Source organism: Tenrec ecaudatus, chromosome X (assembly GCF_050624435.1).
Source record: "Tenrec ecaudatus isolate mTenEca1 chromosome X, mTenEca1.hap1, whole genome shotgun sequence".
NCBI classification, from domain to species: Eukaryota; Metazoa; Chordata; class Mammalia; order Afrosoricida; family Tenrecidae; genus Tenrec; species Tenrec ecaudatus.
This window is the reverse complement of record NC_134548.1, coordinates 74,161,154-74,180,059: the sequence shown is the minus strand read 5'-3', so window position 1 is coordinate 74,180,059 and position 18,906 is coordinate 74,161,154. Positions and strand designations below refer to the sequence as shown.

Sequence of the window (18,906 nt, the reverse complement as noted above, 5' to 3'; positions counted from 1 at the left end):
TCTGTTTTCCCATCCTTTCCTTTGAAGCTTGGGGTTTTAAGATTATCCTCCATATGTATCTCATTTGATGTTCATTGTAGAGAGTCTGTGTAGTGTGTCTGGCATTTCATCCCACCTCATACTTTCCAAAGAATAGTAATATACTGGTCCACAAAGGGAAGTTGTTCAAAGGAGGCCCCTGAATGAATAGGACAGGTTCTGGGAGAATCCTAACTGGACTGTGTGGTGGTAGAGATACAAAGAAAGTAAGCTATGTCTTGAGTGTAGATCAGTGATCAGGATGATAGTGGATGGACAATGACCAAAAAACAGAGAAAGGATGGAAAGTGGGAGATTAAGCCATTTTCAAAATCATGTCAAGTAGGCTGTGACAAAGTCTCTGACTTTTTAGCTAAATATCATGACCCTCAAGAAATACATTTTGCTTATTTGACAGCCTTTATGTGCCCTCAGCTCTTTCCCAAGCAAGATCCCTTCTGTAATGTGGTCCTCCACTTTCTCTCATCCGCTCCTACTTCAGTAAACATTAAGACCTCAATAGCCTAACCATAGCTCCAACTTAAGCATGAAAGTAATACTCTTCTCCATTTCCTACCTGCCACATTCCAAATCACCAGCCTAAGTTTGTCCTGTTGGCTAAGGGAAGTTGCCTCGGTCAGCTCAACAGAGAGACCAAACATGGGAAACAGCAACACTGAGAACCAGGGAGGAGACAGGAGAGATAGAATTACAGTGGTGTCACCATGGGGATGTGGAATACACACCCTAATATTTCAGAGGGATACTATCAGAATTTTTCCAGGTTATGCCAGGGTGGTGTCAGGTAGGCCATCACTACAGGAGTAGAGATTGACAAGACAGTAGCATTGTTAGGGTTGATGTTACCTGCCACTTAGTGTGGTATGTCATCACTACTACCACCCTGCATCCAAGGAGGTTACATATTCCTCCCCCTATGATTGGTAGACAGTGGCATCAACCATTATCAATGGGAGAGGGAAGTAGCATCTAGGGTATCAGGAGGTAGGGCTGAGTGGACTACACTAGGCCTTGCCCATGAGGTTGGAGAGAGGTGTCATACCATCACTTAATAAGCTAGATTACAACAACCCTAGTGACCCCACTATTATCAGAGTAATTAAACCAAAATGGGAGTAAGAAAAGGAGATATAAAAAATAGGGAACGAAAGAGAAGTAAAATGAACTTAAATGGAGTGGCTTTTTTTGGACCATATTAAGCTACAGTAGAACAGAGTGTTCTTGGCAAAGTTGAAGCATTGGTCTCTGGCCAAATGGCTTTTTTCTAGTGACCTTTATACAGCTAACCATGTCTTCTCAGCACAGACCAAATGGATAAATGCATGAATAAAATTTTAAGGATAAATAAAACAGCCCAGCAATGGGGAACTGATCAAAGACCTCCCATGTTCTTTAGTACGGCCTATGAGTTGATAGTTGTTCTAACCTGCAACAACAACCCCTTCAGCATTTTAGGTGAGGAAGGATGAAGTTTGATAACTCCAGAACCTTCCTTCCAAAGGCAACATCCAATTAAACCGAATAAGGAAACTGGCAGTCCTGGTGAAGTCATGACCTCAGAAAAAAGAAGCTGACTTTAAACTCTAGCCAAGTATCCCTCTGATGTCAATTCATAGAACTTTGTTTGCCAGAATGGTAGAATAGAGTGGCAATAAAAACCCTATCTATGGTTACTAAATCTTCTCCATCCCTCTTTATGAAATTTACTTAAAAATTTCTCCTAATGATAACTTATAATCTGTAACTAGAAATTACTGCCTTTCTTCTCCAGGTGCTTCCTAACTATCACTTTACTAGATGCCTATTGTTCTTCCTGTACCCCATTGCTAAGAGTAAACGCAGCTTCTTTCCTTCATACTCGAAGGTACAAGCAACAATAGACTCTGGTGTCTCAAAATCTTTCTTGAAAGAAAACAAAATGTGGAAAAGGAAAACCATTAACTGGACACTATAGAAGACTGATCCAGGAGTCTATACCAGGATCCATTCTCTAAACCCAACTTCATGTTGACACATGAAGTTTTTGTCTGACCCTTAATATTTTCAACAGAAACCCAAACTCTAACTATACCTCATAATTCCCAAAGAAAACCAACCTCAAATTAAATAAACAGAAAAAGATACAGGTTTAGTTCTTCATTGTTTATTTGGATTAAGATCATGTTTCAAATTTTCCATATCTGGAGACCCCGGTGAGATACACACTATTTACCCTACACAAAAATCCCTGGTTTTCAAAGTTGATTTTAGCCTCAAATTACAGCAGCACAAAGGATCAGGAAAGATTTGAAGTTAAAATTTTTAAAAATTTACTCTAATATTTCATAAATACAGATTTATTTCTAGAACAAGGTACAAGAGTGTCCCCTTATCCTCTCTGATAGTAGTCATAGCACCTAATGATGAGTAAGCAGCCTGTCACAGAGGTCATATCTATTCAATCATAACCATTTCAGAACAAAGTACAGAGGTTTTATCCTATTACATATCAATCACAGGCCAATTATATTTACTCTCAGGGAGGTCATTAAAATCATTTTAAATTTAGAAATAGAGGACAGAGTAAGACATACATTTTGATGGCCTTCACAATAGATATGAATTAATTTTAACTATTCACTGGAAGGTAAGATTGTAGAAACTATATGGATGCTACTATCACAAAGACCTAAACTCCAATATAAGCTGCACTATTTTTATAGCCGTACAAAACTTTGTTGCCTCAATACAAAACTTTGTTGAGTCAGTTTTTTTCATGTATAAAATGATGTTATCACCTCCCCCAAGACAGGTATTCAACCTCCGGACATGAATTTCCATTAAGATTCACTAAGCAAAATTGTAGAAGTGTCTGCTAATTTGGGGTGACTTTAGAACAGTGTTATATGGCAGGAGCTGATTAGTGTTCTCTATTTCTTCCCAACATCAGACATTGACCCAAGCTGAGGTTATGCCTCCTTTATGGAAGTGATATTTAAGATGCACAAATAAGGGGATGATACATGGCTCATGACCACTTGGCAGATACTCCATCTCGTTGCTTGGGAGATGGGATTAGAAGATTGGGTGCATCTGAAAACAGATGCATGCATTTGTCTTTTTGCTTATCCTTAGAATAGTATTCTCACACAGTATTGATTGACTAACTTTGCTTAGCATTATGGTTTCCTGGTCCATCCATGTCATGACGTGTTTTGTGGTTTCATCACTTTTTTCCAGGAATGCATATGATTTCATTGTATATATGTACCAGAATTTCTTTATGCATTTTTATACTGATAGGCATTTGGGCTCTCTCCAGCTTCTTGCTATTGTGAACATGGGAGAGCATATGGCTGTATGCGTGTAGCTCTTATTTCTATGTGTATATACCCAGCAGAGTTATTGTTGGGTTGAATGGAATTTGTATTCCTTGTTGTTTTAGGTAGTGCCAGACTACTTCCAATGATGACTGCACATATTTACAATCCTACCAGTAGTTTGTAAAAGTTCCAATTTATCTGCATCCTCTCCAGTATTCTTTGTTTTTTAAAATTGGGCTATCACTGTGGGTGTAAGGTGATATAACATCATTTTGTTGTGTTGATTTGCATCTCCTAAATACCTAGTGATTTTGAGCATTTTTTCTTGTGTTTGCTATCCATTTAATTGTCATTTTTGGTGAACTGAATATTAAGGTACTGAGCATGGGTTCATCTGGAGAGATTCAAGGAGAAATGTAAGTAACAACGATCAGGAAGTACTTGGAAATCTTAGATCAGCAAAGAAGTTAAACGTATCCTGAGAAGTCTGGAAAGTCCTTTTGTAGGACTGTGCTATTGATGAAGACAGTAAAGAGCAAAGAAGCCCCTTCCCTCTACCCTCAAGTGTGGTCACTTTATGGTGACATTTGAAGCCCTGGGTTCATTGATCTTTTAAAGTTCAGAGGAAAGGCTAATAAAAAAGGAAGCATAGTCAAAATTAAACTTTGCTAGTTTTGTAGTAGGCTTAGAATATATCTCAGATCCTCACAACAAAACTGTGAGCTACATATTCAACTGCTCTTATATATAAAGCTCCTTCTTATACACATGAATGTGCCTACGAATTTGTTTCTCTAGTCTACCCAGACTTTTTGAGTGGGGTTCTAAAGAAACAAATCATAAAGATGGAGAGTAGATGCTCGGTTGACTTCTGCTTCATGTTAGTGTTTCTTCTTAGGATAGCTAGAGGTCAGATATGTCCATGCATTTTACTGGGTTGTTTTCTGGAAAGAGTGTGGGAATTTAAAGTTTTGATTCCGAGAAATTGGTCTTTGGTTAATCTTGTCTGAAATGGTGAAAATGATTGAGATAAATGTGAATGTAGAGCTTAGGTGTCAAAATTTCCCCTTGAATTTCTCAGAGTTCCTCAGTGAAAAGATGACTGGCAGAAAGCCAGGCTCTGATTTAATGCTATCAGAGGCCTAATTCCACATTCTGCATAAAAAAAATAGTTTAGATAGGGATTTAAATGAACTAAATGAAATGAACTTGACTGTTTAAAAAATTGAGTTATTGAGATTCCGATCTACATTGCTTATACTGATTTCCTCTGCTTATTATTGTTGATATAAGAATTTATAGAAATGATATTGGGAAGTATGAAAATAGAGAGTTTGTTATCTCACTTGCCTTGAGTCATTAAAATTTGATCTTTAAATGGGTTTAGGACATGCCTGCAAAGAAGGCTCTGAAAAGATAAACCCCACCCTGTGCTTTGGAGTACTCAGGACATTTGCATTCCAAAAAACTTGCCTGTGGGCTGTTGACAGATTGAAGAAAAAGGGAATTCTCTGGATTTTTTAAGTTTGAGCTAGTGGTTTTTGTCAAAATCTGAAAAAAAATCTGGGATCATGAAGAAAACTCCTCTCTAGGACTGAAGGTTAAAGTGAGTCTGTGGCAGCCTGAAATGCTTGCTAGGTGACCCCTGGATCTACTTGTTGAGTAAAAGTGGAAGAAAAGCAGCAATAGAGACAGGTTGAGTCTGGCCACTGACATGTGTGAACCTGATTTACAGAAACTAGAGGAGAAGACAAGAATGGGTTGACTGATCTGAAATTCATGACCTAGCACAAGGGGGCTAGGCTTGTTGAGAATTTGTGATGTGCCCATGGTCTAAAGGTGAGGTGATGAGTCTAATTGAAGCAGCCCAAACTGAGTTGACCAGGCCCAATCAGATGAGCAGAAGATTATTCAGCCTGTGAACTGGTTAATATTGCTGTTGATTTAATGGATGGCCTACTCTGATTTAGTTTTCCTTATGGATGCAGACATCACAAGGTTTCAACTGCAATGAAGATTCTTCACATCAAAGAATGTTTGTCTCCTCAGAGCACTGGGTTGATGTAAGTGGGCAGTATAGAAATTGGATACCCAAAATTTGGAGCATAAAAGCATGAAGTGGTTGATTTACAAACTTTCATAGGTGGGGGAATAGATTCATAGCATTATAGGATTAAGGTGTAGGTGTTCACATAAGTATAGCACACTTTTGTTCACTGATAGAATGTTGTATTTAAATAAGGGTGGCACATTTTCAGTTGTATGCATTTTAGTTTTTCTTCTTTTCTTTTTCAAGCCCCCTAAGGGACTGCAATGTTCCTGGAAGTACTGCAATACCAGGTTGATGCATGCAGTGGATGGAGCCAGCTCCTAGTCTAACTCCTACTTGCAAAACTACATTTAATATGCTTTTCTCGGATAGAGGAAGGATCAGATATTAAACTGATAAGAACAGATACTGTATTTTAGTTTTATCCTATTCAGTACAGATATGATTTTATTGTTGTTTGTTTTAAAATTATATATGGCTAAATAGTTATGTGAAAGTGTCCAATTGAGAAGGGGTGGTCTAATGTGTTAGTCTGGGTAGACTAGGGAAACAAATCCACAGACACTCATAGTTGTATAAGAAAGAGCTTTATATATAAGAGCAGTAAAATATTGAGAAAACATCCAAGCCCAGTTCAGATAAAGCCCATAAGTCAGATTTTAGCCCATATGTCCAATATTAATCTATAAAGTACTATTCAGAATCATGAAACACATGTAACGATGCTTAATGCAGGAAGATTACAGGCCTGTGGGCAAAAGGTCTGTGGATCCAGGAGTGGTGTGAGCATCTCAGCACTTGCAGGGGTCTTCCACGTGGCTCCTCCAGCTCCAGAGTTCTGGTTCCTTCAGCCTCTCTCCATGTGTCTTCTCTACATGGATGTCTCACAGGGAATGAGCATGTGTCCCTCCTCCAGTGAGCTGTTTACGTCCTTAGTGCCTCCAAATAAGGTCATCAAGCTGCAACCTGATTGACAGCCCAGACTTAATCCCTTTAATCTGAATCCTCAAATTGACACCAGATTATGTAACTACAACAGTGGATAAACCAGGGATTGGGCAAAATGCTTCTATAGACAGCCCATGGGAGAAAAACAACCAAATCAAGCTCACTGCAAATCAATCAATACTGACTCATCATGACTTTGTGGGTCACAGAGAGTCTCATCAGAGCACTGGGTTGATGTAAGTGGGCAGTATAGAAATTGGAAACCCAAAATATGGAGCATAAAGGCATGTAGTGGTTGGCTTACAAACTTTAAGAGTTCAATCTTTCTTCCGAGGGACTGCTGGTGGTTTCAAACTGAAAACCTTACAGCTAAATGATTAACCACTAAACCACCAAGACTCCTCTCAATGGGAGAATATGCCCAGTATTATTTTCCTAACTGGGAACTTAGACCAAATTCGTATCTAGTCCAGGGTGCATACTATAGACAACTGGGACTTTAGATTGATCTTTCAAGATGCACAATATCCTACAAAGGTCGCACCAAAATATTCTAATTTGGAAACACCAATAAATGAACTGGATTTCACCTTGAACACACCCGAAGCAGATTAAAAGAATTGAAATATTCCCTTGGACTTAAGGCTGATGCAAGCTGGAGTGAAAAGAAGCAGATGACTACTATCCCAAGGTTATGAATTTCGAAGTCACTGTAATTTGATTCAAATGTTTTGCTTTGAGGGTGTTCAAAAATATCAAATCAATAATACCATATACTTGCCACTTTTTGCTTATTTATCATATTTCTTAGGCTAGCAGTCATGATTCTGCCTTTCTAAATGAGCATTATTGAAAGTTGTGCCCTATCTCTAACTGTCATTGTTTGCATTAATAATAATTAGGGACTTAAGTTTTAATTTAGTACAAGTCCAAAATCCATGAATTTTAGTCTAAAAAGCTGTCGTATAAGTACACTTTCCTTTTCCAAACAGTATTTTGAATCTGAATCATTGGCTAAATTAAAGATATTATGAGTAGGATGAACATATGCTCCAAGGGGACGATGTATAATGTTCTGCAATAAAGTGCTAAGAATGTATCTAAAATGGACCGATTTTGAACTTGCACTTAATCATTGTAAAATTTAATTTAAGAACAATTGGTTATTATGAGGAAGGCCTACTGGATATTTGTCCTCATGAAAAGATCATTGAAGATATTTTATTCCTAAGTGTGGTGAAGAAATCAGACGGTGCCCAGCTATCATAAAGAATAGCATCCGTGGTCTTAAATGCTTGTCTTAGAACAGGCAGATATCTCAGTGAGGTGTCAGTGAAGTTGACAAGGAGAAAGCACTCCATCCTGTGTGAATCCAGGGTTGGAAATAGTAAAATCCAAGACTGAATGAGGGAACAGAATTAGGGCTAGATTCTGAGAAATCTGTTTGCAGAAGGTTATAAATGACAATGAATGCCCCAAATCCATTTGCAGGATCCCCACATAGATTAAGACTCCATGACCCTATACTAGGGCCTTGCCAGCCGACAGAATGCATTGGAAAGTAGATTCTGCAAATGTAATTAGGTTAAAATGTAATATCTTATCATCGGCTCTTCCTTTGGGTCCATTGTAAAGTTGTTCTAGCCTTTAATATTACCTGTTTTCTTTTTGATAGGGATTTTTCTCTTTTGTGTTTGTTTTATGTTGTTGGACTTTGTTTATTGTTTTTGTGTTTTCCTGTATATGAAATCCAGGATAGATAAATCTACAGAGACAGTAACAGGACTAATAATTTCTTAGGGTTATGGCAGGGAGGTTTGTGGGAAATGGGAAGCTAATAATAAGTACAAAATTTTTTTTCTAAAATTAATTTTAAAATATGATTAACCTGTTGAATTGTATGATACGTGAATTATATCTAAATAAAACTTTTAAATATCTATGTTTATATTGAGAAGACATTTTCCGATATAATCTCTGTTACATGTGTGTAGTTCATTCAACAGTACTGTGTATATACTGGACAAATAAGTCCTTATTTTAACCATACAGTCTTTCTAGATATTTAGAAGTGCACAAAGTATGTTAAAAGTAGAGTTAGGCGATAACATATTTTGTATATAACCTTTTGTTAAAATTCATATAAACTATTGTCTTTTGGAAATGTAATTGCCAAACTGCCTCTCTGAGCAGTATATGTTTGTATTTGTTCATGGAGCTATGAGAAGAAAGTCCAAAGGACTTTACCAGTATGTTTATAGTGAGGTAAGATAAACCATAATCCCACATTTTCTGTATATTTTGTATTACTTTTAGACGTATCTACTGTATAAAAAGGATAAATCCTAAATTTACAACATCTATTCTTCCTAGATATTCAGGAGGTTGCCAGGGTATGACAAAAGTGGATTTCTTAAATTAATAATTTTGTATATTTTATGTTCAACTTCAGGGGGATGACTTGTGGAAGTAAAATTGTGAATCCGCCGAAGTATTATGGATGCTAGTTTTCTGTCAACTGAGTTGATAGGGGTGGGGGCGAGGGGTTCTCAATCAGAATAATTATTTAGAAGACATTTTCAGATTCTAGCCTTTGTTACATGAGCAGTTGATTCCAACATCTGTGTGTTTAGTGGACAAACTTAAGTCCTTATTGAAAACATCTAGAAATAGTTCTAGATGTTTAGAAGTGTACATTATATTAAGAAATGATGTAAAGTAAAATCCTTTAAAAACTATTTTTGGATGGTTCGTAATTCATAGAAATGGTTGCATTTGGGGGGATGGAATTGCTCTTTTAGATGTCTTAGAGACAATATACCAGATATTCAAAGTGTGAGTGACAAAGGAGATACAGAGGGAAGAGCTCTCTGCCCAATTAGACAAGATCATATAATTTTTATATGTGCATTTTAGTTAATATTGCTGTGTGTTAAAGCACAAATAAGCCCTAATGTTCAAAGTAGGGGGAGTAAAACAATCTCTTCGAAGGACTGTTGCCAATTGTAGGAGTTCCAGCAAGATGGTGACCAAGTAATACACACCAGAGGGACTCTGTGGAAATCAGTGCAGGAGAGCCACTGAGAGGGAAACTTCACTCTTCCAGGTCACAGGAGGAGCATCATAAAGATAAGTAGACTCAGATACACAAGGTTTTTAAGAGCTGTGGGCTTTTGGCTTACCATTGTAGAAGCTGGCTGGGGCTTAGATATAGCCCAGCCACGGTCTCAGCCAACACCAAACTACTTTGGCAGGCCCAACGGTTTTGCTTCTACACAGCCACAGCTGTCGCTTCCTTGGGGGAGGGTTTAAACTCCTCCAGCCCCACAGTCATGTGGTAGGAGCTCATCTATTTCTTCCTGAGCTTTTTCTTCTTCCCATTTCTTTAAAAAACAAACACAAGAAACTCATCTATTCTTCACTTTTCTATCTCTTACTTTTCCTTCACAGTCACGGTAGGCTCAGTTTTCTTTTTCCCTCCCTTTCTTTTCACACGCCACTGCGGGCCTCTGGGGAACTTCCCTTCATCTAGGGCAACCCTGCCCACCAACCACAAAGTTTGAGAAGCACCTGCCTTTCCTCTGTGCCTTACACATGCCTGGGAGAAGTCCTACCCACTTCCCCCCCCACCCTCCAAGCCCTCGCCAGCACACTATGTTGCTGCAGGAAAATTCTAACCCACCACTACAATGGAAGTCTTTCAAGTTAAGGCAAATTTGTCTGCCATCCCCAGTGCACTACACTAAAATGGGCACACCCGCCCATCCTCTGTGGCATTTCTGTTGCAGCGGGCCCCCACACATGTCCTCCAAGGTGCCTCAAATCTCTGTGGGCCACAGCACCATGGCTTCCTGTGAGATCATCCAGCACAGCTCCATACTCGCAGACCCACAACCACTCGACCAGCACCTCATGAGAGGGCCATCTTCCAGCCCTCAAATAACAGAATACTGGTTGAATAAGGAAAGAGTGAAACCACCGGAGGAAAAAGCAGTAGGTAGTTCAAAGAAGCATTCCTACGAGTCTGCCAAAGAGAGAGCCCAGCTCTCTTTGACTCTCTAGAAAATGGAACCGGGCACATCTTAAACCACACACAAAGAGCAACCAGCACCAATAACCTCAACGAAAAAAATAGGAGAAACAAAAGGCAATGTCGAAAGAAGTCCTGAACACGACATCATGCATAGAAGAAGCAGGCATTGATCTGCCAAAGAAAGAAATCTTCAGAATGCTGCCTGAAGTCATACAGGATCTGAGGGAAGCAATACAGAAAAAGGATAAAATGAAAGAGGAGATAAAGGCCACACCCAAAGGGAAATAGAAGATCTAAGGGACAAGATAACAAAAGCCAATAGCAAATTCACAGAATTCACCAACAGACTTGGAGGCAGATAATCACATCAGTGTCCTAGAGGAAAACCGGGCAGATTTCAACAAATAGAAAGACAGTCAAATAAGAAACTGGAGAAGCTGAAGAAAACCTGAGTGCCATGTCTCATGCTATGAAAAGGAACAATATTAGAGTAATTGGACTACCTGAACAAGACACAATGAAGAAGCCAACAGCAAAAATAGCGAGGGAATTCTTAGAGGAAATCTTCCCGAGCTTAATGAATGAAAACCAGGCAATCATTCAGGAGGCTGAAAGGACACCAGCTAGACAGCATACCAAAAAATAACTAAAGCATATACTAGTTAAGCTATCCAAAGAGAGGGAATAAAAAGAGCAGCTAGGGAAAAACTGCAGTTACCTATAAAAGCACCCAAATAACAATATTCTGAGATTTATCAGCAGAAACTATGAAGAGGAAGAGGGAGTTGAGTAACATATTACAAAATTTGAAGGAAAACAAGTCAAACCTAAGAATACTCTATTCTGCCAAATTATCTATGAAGATAGATGGAAAAGCAAGAGTCTTCCCAGACAAGGAAAAACTCAAATAATACGTTAAAAGAAACCTAGTCCTAAAAAAGATCTTTGCCGACCCAGTATTGGCACAAGAACACGCACAGAGCACAAATAAGAGACCACTACATAGAACAACTCCAGAGGTCAACAAAGAGAAAACAGCCCTCAAGAGAGCATTGGCTCAATGGTGGAAAGAAGGCAAGAGTGAAACATACACACACACACACACACACACACACACACGTAGAACACACTGATAAAAAGGAGGTAGGAAAACACCCAACACAAAAGGTACAAGATGACACCACAGAATCCACAGATCGATGTAATGACCCTGAATATCAATGCACTGAACTCGTGCTTTGAAAGGCAGAGGCTAGCAGACTGGCTTAGAAAACACAAACCATCGATCTACTTTCTACAGGAGACACATCTCAAGATTACACACAAAAATAGGCAGAAAATTAAAGGCTGGAGGAAAAGATACCAAGCATATAGCAATTCATAAAAAGCAGGGGTTGTGATCCTAATTGCAGACAAAATTGATCTCAAGGTGCCAGCTAACAAGAGCTAAAGAGGGTCACTATATAATGCTGAAGGAAAATTAGACCAAGAATCAGTGAACATAATAAATATATATGTGGCTGAGAGATCCGTGAAATTCATCAATCAAACACTCCAATAGATGAAAAAGAAATCACAGGATCAACAATTATAGTAGGTGACTTTAGTACACTACTTTCTGAGAGAAACAGATCACAGGAAAGAAGATTTACCAAGAGACTACAGTCGTCTAACATTACAGTTAGACAACTTGACCTGATAGATATTTTTAGAGCTCTCCACCAAAATGCAAAAAGATTACATACTTTTCAAGCCCACGTGGCACATAGTCAAAGATAGACCACATGCTTGGAGACAAGTCAAATCTGTGTAGATTCAAGTATGTAGAGATACAGAATTCCCTCTCCAACCACTATGCCATAAGGCTTTGAATCAACAAAACAATGATTAAAAAACAAGGGCAAACAATTGGAGGATGAATAACTATTTAAAAAGGAGTGGGTACTGGTCCAGATCTGAGATGAATTTAGGAAGTTTCTAGAGAGCAACAAGAATGAAAATACAATATACCAAAACTTTGGTGACACAACAAAGACATTTATCAGAGGAGGTTTGATAGCAATACAAGCAAACATGAGAAAGGAAGAGAGATTTATGATTGATAATGCTGACATAAAACTTACAGCAAGTATAGCAGAGTCAACAGTACAATCATACTAATAGCAAAAGAAAAGAAATAAAAATTAGGGCTGAGATTCCTGAGAAGGAGAACAAGAAATCTATGGGAAAAAATTAATGCAGCTAAAAGTTGGTTCTTTGAAAGGATGAACAGAAAAGACTGATCACTTGCAAACCTAAACTAAGGAACCTAAAAGAAGGAACAGATTTCAACAGCAAGGATGAGGGATGAAACAGGGGACATCAAAAGGATAATTACATAGTAATGCAAAGACCTGTACTCCAATGAATTCAACAACTTGGAAGACATGGACAAATACTTTGGAAAAACAATTCATCCGTAGACTATCCCAGATGGACATCAAGAATCTCAACAGACCCATACCAATAGAAGAAATAATTTATCAAGAGATTACCAACAAAACAATCCCCTGGACCAGATGGTTTCACAGGAGATTTCTACCAAACATTCAGGGAAGAACTGACGCCAATCCAACACAAGTTCTTCCAGAACATAGAAAAAGATAACACACTCTCGAACCCTTTCTATGAAGGTAGTATATTTCTGATACCTAAAGTGGGAAAGGATCCCACAAGAATTGCGAACTACAGGCCAATATCCATAATGATCATCGATGCAAAAATCCTTAACAAAATGCTGGCCAATAGTATACAAAAGTATATAAAACCAATAATTCACCATTAACAAGTAGGATTCATATCAGGGGTGCAGGAATGACCCAACATACGAAATACCATTAGTATTGTTCACCACATGGACATCAAAAAATTATAAGAACAACATGATAATATCGATATATGTGGGAAAAACATGCAAGTTTATCAAGTTTATCCCTTGATAAAGTATTTCTTCTGTTGCTATGGGTCAGTTGAGATTCCTGTTTAAGACACTTGAAAAGAAGGGAATGAAAGGAAAATTAATCAATCTAATATAAGGGATATATGAAAAACCAACAGCCAACATGGTAGTTAATGGAAAACAGACGAAAAAATCCACTGAAAAAGGTGACCAGATAAGATGCCACTTGTCCCCACTCTTATTTAACATCATACTGTTGGTCCTAGCTGCCAAGATAAGGCAAAGGAAAGACATCAAAGGTATTTATCCTTATTCTCAGACGATATGATTTTTTACATGGAAAATCCCAAAAGCTCCACAAGGGGAATGCTGGAAGAGATAGTGGAATATGGCAGAGTGGTAGGATAAAAGATAAACAAACAGAAGTCTATCAGATTCCTATACATATCCGACAAGACCACGGAAGAGGGGATAAAAAAGGTAGTACCCTTTACAATAGCCAAGTACAAATATCTAGGGATACACTGAATTAAAAACCAAAAATTTGTATGACGAAAACTACAGAACACTATTACAAGAAACCAGGAGTGGCATCAAAAAAAAAGGTAGACTGTCCCATCGTCAGGGATCAGAATCCTCAAAGTAGTAAAGATGTTAGTTCTGCCCAAAGCATTCTATAAGTTTAATGCCATCCCAATACAATACCATCATCTTTCTCAAAGAATTGGTAAAACTGATTACCAACTTTATATGGAGATGGGGAAAAGGCCAGAATTAGCAGAGAGCTCGTCAAGAAGGACAAAGTTGGAGGGCATGCTTTACCTCACTTGAGCACCTATTATACTGCCACAGTGGTCAAAAGAGTGTGGTATTGATATAATGACTGATATTGTAGCACAGAGAAATTACTGAAACCTAAATGAAGACTGAACATATTAGTGGAATAGGAGGAAAGTAAAATGAAATAGAGGAAAGAACTTGAAGGCAAAGGACATTTATAGAGCTCTAAATACAGGCATGCACATGTGTAAATATATTTATATAATGTTGGGGAAATAGATCTGTGTGCGTATACTTACATGTTAAATATTAAGGCAGAAGACGGACATTGGGCCTCTATTCAAATACTGCCTCAACGCAAGAACACTTTGTTCTAATAACCCGGCATTCTGTGATGCTCACCTTCCCAACATGATTACTGAAGACAAAATAGGTTCATAAGCAAATGTGAAGAAAGCGGACGGTACCCTGCTATCAAAACATACACGTCTGGGGTCTTAAAGGCTTGAAGTTAAACAAGCAGCCGTTCAGCAGGGAAGCAAATAAACCCATCTGGAAGAAGCACACCAGGCTGTGTGATTATGAGGTGTCAATTGGATCAGGAATCATTTATCAAACAATCCAAAACAAACAACTATATTGATGCAAACAAGGGCGGTGGAGATGCAAATCCCATTTGTATACAATTGGACATTCCCCCACAGAAGGGTCAAAAGTCAGGGTGCAGTATAGCACTGACAAAACATATAACTTGCCTCTACTTCTTTAATGCTTCCTCCCCCGCTCTATCATGACCCAAATTCTACCTTACAAATTTGTCTAAACCAGAGCATATACACTGGTACAGATAAGAGCTCGTAGCACAGGGATCCAGTACATATAAACCTCTCAGGACAAATAATGAGGGTAGGGATAGCAGGAGGGGAAAGGTTGGGGGAGCTGATCTCAATGATAAACATATTGACCCCCCCCACACACACACACCCAGGGGAGGAATAACAGAAAAGAGAGTGGAGGGAGATAGATGATGATGTAATATATGAAAATAATCATAATTTATACCCCAGGAAGGGTTCATGAGGGAGGGAGGGGAAAATGAGGAGCTGTTGCCAAGGGCTCAAGTATAAAGAAAACATTTTGAAGATGATGTTGGCAACATATATACAAAAGTGCTTTTAAGAGCTCTATGAGACCCCAATAAAATGATTTATTTTTTAAAAAAGGACTATCTTCAGTTGGGTGTCCTTTACTAATCCACCTCTTGGAGATTGTCATTCTGTACTTAGTCATTGAAAATAGTGGAAGGAGAAGGAAAAGGCTTTTTGGCTAGTGTCTACATGTTTAAGAAACTGTGTTGTAAAACCATAAGTCTATATGCACATTTTAAAATAAAATACAAGTGCTTCTTCTGGACAATGCTTATTATTTTACAACATCTAAGCTTTTTAGATGCCTTGATAGAAAGTAGTTTGCCAATCTAAAATATATATTTTTGTTATAATGTATGAAAGCACCTTGGACATGAAATTATTAACCCATCATTGAGCAGTACACATCAAGATTGATTAGATTGGTGGCAGAAGGGCATCAAAACATGCAAGAATAGGAGTGTGTGCAAGGGTGTGTCTGGATTTTCATTCTGATGATCACCATTGATGTATGTGTGCATCTTTTAGCTGTACAACAGAAATACATTAAATTCAGTGGAAACACTTTGGTGATATTCTAATGGTATAAAATTTGATACTTTTCTTAGAAATATTATAATTAGTACCCTCTTTCTCTCTTTCATTTTAAATTGAGTATCAAGGGAAGGCATTAATAGAATTACATACCTACCCCTAACATTATCTAGAGGCATATTAAGCATTTTTTACTTTCCTTTAAATCATTTTATTGGGGCTCATACAAATCTTATCACAATCCATCCATACATCAATTTTGTAAAGCACACTTATACATTCGTTGCCCTCATCATTATCAAAATTCGCTTTCCGCTTGGGTTCCTGGAATCAGCTCCTCGTTTTCCTTTTTCCATCCCCCTCCCTCCACATTCCCCCCTCCCTCATGAACCCTTAATCATTTATAAATTATTGTTTTATCTTATCTTACACTACCTGACATCTCCCTTCACCCTCTTTTCTGTTGCCCATCCCCCCAGAGAGGAGGTTATATGTAAATCCTTGTGATCGGTTTTCCCTTTCTACACTCCTTTCCCTCCCAGTATCGCCACTCTCACTGCTGGTCCTGAGGGGTTCATCTGTCCTGGATTCCCTGTGTTTCCAGTTCCCACCTGTACCGCTGTGAATCCTCTGGTCTAAGCAGGTTTTCAAGGTAGAATTGGGACCATGATAGTTGGGGGAAGGAAGCATTTAAGAACGAGAGAAAGGTTGTGAGTTTCATTATTGCTACACTGAAACCTGAGTGACTCATCTCCTCCCCACTACCCCTCTGCCAGGGATGTCCAGTTGTCTACAGATGTGCATTGGGTCCCCATCACATGCTCCCCTCATTCACGATTATATGATTCCCACCCACCCCTGCCTTTGGTGCTTGAAACCTGGTCCCTTCCGCCCTTCATGATCACACATGCTGGTGTGCTGCTTCCATGTGGGCTTTGTTGCTTCTGTGCTAGATGGCCGCTTGTTTAATTTCAAGCCTTTAAGAACCCAGGCGCTATATCTCTCGTTAGCCGGGCACCATCAGCCTTCTTCACCATGCTTACTTATGCACATGTTCGTCTTCAGCGTTTATGTTGGGAAAATGATGACACAATGATGGATTTGCCCTTTGGTGTTTGCTACCTGATCCCTTCAACACCTCTTGTTCACACAGGCTTGTGTGCTTCTTCTCTGTGGGCTTTGCTGCTTCTGAGCTAGATGGCCGCTTGTTTGCCTTCAAACTTTTACGACCCTAGACTCTATATCTTTTGATAGCTGGGCACCATCAGCTTTCTTCACCACGTTTGCTTATGCACATGTCTGACTTCAGCAATCATGTCGGGAAGGTGGGTATCATGAAATGACCGTCCAGCTGAGCAAGGTGCTCTTGTATTAAGGGAATGCGCATGAAGAGGCCCAATGTCCACATGCTACCATACTACTAAACCTATAAATATATGCACATAGGTCTATTTCCCCCATAATCATAAATATATTTACATATGTACATGTCTGTATTTAGGCTTCTGTGTGTGACCTTTGCCTCCTACTCCTATCCTCTATTTCCTTATGCTTTCCTCCTGTCCCACTACCATGTTCAGCCTTCATTCTGGTTTCAGTAATTCCTCTGTTACCTTGCCCTTGGTCACTTCCTACCAGTCTTCCCATCACCTCCCTGCCACTGGTTTTGAACCACTCATTGTTCCCTTGTTCCTGGGTTGGCCAACACCTCCTCTCTTCCCCTACTTCCCACAATCTCATGTCCCTCCCGTTATTGTTTTCTCACATTGTTTGTCCAGCCTATCTTATCTAGGTGAACATGAAGAGATAATATGTGCATAAAATTTGGGATGACTTTAACAGCACCAAAGTTGCACATGAGAACATGGCGATGACGGCAGTCACACCGACAAGCTAACAAACAAAAAAGTCACTGACATACAAAATTTAAAAGAGGAGAAAAACAAAAGAGAAAGACAGAAAAAAAAGCCTGTTAGTAGTTCAAAGTCTGTTTGTTGACCTTTAGAAGTGTTTCCTGGATGAGTCTGATGGGGTGCCACGTCCTGGCCCCAGAGTCCATCCTTTATACTCCCTTGGACCTCCTTGCTCTGCTTCCCCTGCCGCTCCATTGCATGTCCCCAGTGTTTTGCCTCAGTGTGGTGGGGTCAGCTCAGTCACACACCCCACACTGTGTCTCCGGTGCTGTCCCATGTAGGGCCATGGCTCAGTGCAGTAAGTTGCATCTCGCTGTGGGGCCGGCTATATGGTCGTACATTGGGCCCTCAGAGCCAAGCTATCATCCTCTAAGCTTGGTGGGTCCAGGTGTGCTCTGTTCTGTTCTTCCTCCTTCCTTTGCTTCAGCTTCCTTCTATGTGTGGTGTGATAGGTCAGTTCCTTTCCCACACCAGACGATCTATTTTTCATTTTCTGTGGTACTACCTTCCATGGTGGGTGTCTGGCTAATTCTGGTTCGGGCTGGCATATGGTCCAGTCTCTTTGTGGATTCTTCCGTGCGTTACATTGCCCTCCTGGTTTGGCATTTCATGGTGGGGTCCTTATGCACGTTCCAGTTCTGTAGGGACTCAACCAATACTCTCCCCCTGGGTGGGTTGGGGCTCTGTTCCCCCTGTGCCATCAACTCAGTTTCTCCCCATCCCGCTTCTCCCTTCACCTGGTCCCCTTCCCCTTCTTTATGTTGAACTCATGTACCTCCCTAGGTGTGGCTTGCCCTCCCTCCAACTATCTATGCTTCCACACGTTTATTGCAAGATAGGTGTTCATTCTTCTATTCCTGGCGTGCTGATTGTACTTACCTCAGGGGACTCATGTTATACCTGTCCTTTTGAGTTTGGCTTACCTCACTTAATATGATTCCTTCAAGCTCTTCCCACAAAATGATGTGTTTCATGTGATCGTCCATGCTTTTCAGTACTGCATAGTATTCCATTGTGTGAATGTGCCAGAGTTTACTAATCCACTCATCTCTCAATGGAAACTTTGGCTGTTTCCAAGTCTTTGTAATTGTGAATACAATAAATATTGGGGAACAGATGACTGGACATGTTTTATTTGTTGCTTCCATAGGGAATATGTCCAGTAGAGGGATGATTGGGTCATAAGGTAGATCAATTTCCATTTTCTTTAAGTGTCTCCAG

General features: G+C 39.4%; 1 non-coding gene across 1 annotated transcript; it reads right to left on the bottom strand.

Moving 5' to 3' along the window:
* Nucleotides 1–5,644: 5,644 nt before the first annotated feature.
* LOC142435148 (U2 spliceosomal RNA) lies at nucleotides 5,645–5,834 on the bottom strand. The gene has a single exon (XR_012781277.1). It is a non-coding gene; the product is annotated as a U2 spliceosomal RNA (small nuclear RNA).
* Nucleotides 5,835–18,906: the final 13,072 nt, after the last annotated feature.